Here is a 2,030-nt window from a genome sequence, read left to right as displayed (position 1 = left end):
TACGCATCTCGCTACTTTTATTGGCGATTACACTTTGGCAACAGAAATTATAATATGACAAAATTTATCGATATGTAACAACATATTATATACTAGTTTCTAAAAATATGGATCAAGATATAGCGGGATTCTGTAACCAGTCTCTAGTCTCTATTTGAGACATTTTGAGGCAAAGTCTCAATTTGAGACTAGTTACTATTCACTAAACAGTCTCTAGCGTTATAGCGGGATTCTGTAACCAGTCTCTAGTCTCTATTTGAGACATTTTGAGGCAAAGTCTCAATTTGAGACTAGTTACTATTCACTAAACAGTCTCTACCGTTAGTCTCAAAATATTGAGGCTTGGTAGTTAGCAGGTCACAAAACTAACCGTGCGATTCTGTAACTTGAGACAGTCTCAAGTCTCTAAATTTGAGATTTTAAGTTAGAGACAATTTTTGAGACTTGAGACGATTTTGCTATTCTGTAAGTGACAGTCACAAAATCTATTACATTTCGTTATTCAGAGATGTTTTTACACTTGAATGGAAATATATATGTCGATAACAAATATTAAATTTTCTATAACATCGTCAAAAAACATAGTTATCAATAAAAATGAAAATATATGTTGACTTTGTTTCATAATATTTACGAAATTTATGTAAAATTTATTTATTTTTAACTTTTTCGTGTTTGAGTTGCTTACAAAATATAAAAATACGACAATCGATTAATATCTATGATGATCTCTATTCAGTATATTCAAAATGGCACACAAGAGCTCTTTTTAGTTTTGTGACCGGCTAACTACCAGGTCTCAATATTTTGAGACTAACGCTAGAGACTGTTTAGTGAATAGTAATTAGTCTCAAATTGAGACTTTGTCTCAAAATGTCTCAAATAGAGACTAGAGACTGGTTACAGAATCCCGCTATTATTCTACATGAGCGATAACATATACATTAGCTCAACGGACAAATACTCAAAATTTTGCTACTTTAGACAAATACCTTCAAGGAAAGATACATACAAATACGTCGACGAGATTCAAAGATTTGTGAAGACGCACAGGCGAAATAAAAACGTGAAAAAATACGCGAAAGAAATTGTTAAAGAAGACAAGGGAAGGACGGTAACGACAAATAGGGGACGTGTTATTCACAAAGATAACATAAGAGTACAGGCATGTACAGAATAATTTTTTTTCTTTATTACACTATCGCATTATGCGACAACATAATTGATTTAAAAAACAAAAAATATGTGCTTGTTGAAACTGACACGGTTTACTTTTACCAGAATAGTTCGTTTTTATATCACATTTCAAATTTGTCCAACATCCTTGCACCTTACGAAGAGATAATGAAATCTTCATATAATTTAGAAAACCAGCCTGAAACAAAAATATTAGTAAATAAAATTGAAACTTAAAAAAATCAACTCATTCCAAATATTTATAGGTCTAAAAGATCAATTAACTTTCTTGGTTCTGCGCTAAAATTTATAACTGGTACACCAGATCATGACGATCTTATAGAAATCAAAACGTCAATTAATATGCTAATAGAAAATAATAATAAACAAAAAAGCATTTTGAGAGAATACTTGAAACACTCGATCCTAAAGCAATAAATGAGAATTTAATCATAGCAGAAATTTATAATGAATTGCAAACAATTGCAAACACTATTAATTTTGCTAAAAATAACAATTCTTACTCTGGCACACTTAATTTAAATGATGTGCATGAATTAATAAACCATGAGGAGTTGGATCTTCCCCTTATTAATATATTGGAATATTCTAACATGCATATTTGTTACTTAGAACAAGCTAAAATAACAATTTACAAATATCCAATACTCGAAACTAAATGTAGACTATATAATGTATACCCTTTAGCACATAAGCATGGTAAAATAATTTTAGATTTTAATAAGATAGCAAAATGTAATAATTATGAAAGAATTTCAAAATGTAAGAATTTTCAGCAATTTTATTTGTAAATCAGAATCCTCAGATAATTGCACTATCAATATACTAAATGA

This window comes from Bactrocera dorsalis, chromosome 1 (assembly GCF_023373825.1).
Source record: "Bactrocera dorsalis isolate Fly_Bdor chromosome 1, ASM2337382v1, whole genome shotgun sequence".
NCBI lineage: Eukaryota > Metazoa > Arthropoda > Insecta > Diptera > Tephritidae > Bactrocera > Bactrocera dorsalis.
This window is presented reverse-complemented; position numbering follows the sequence as displayed.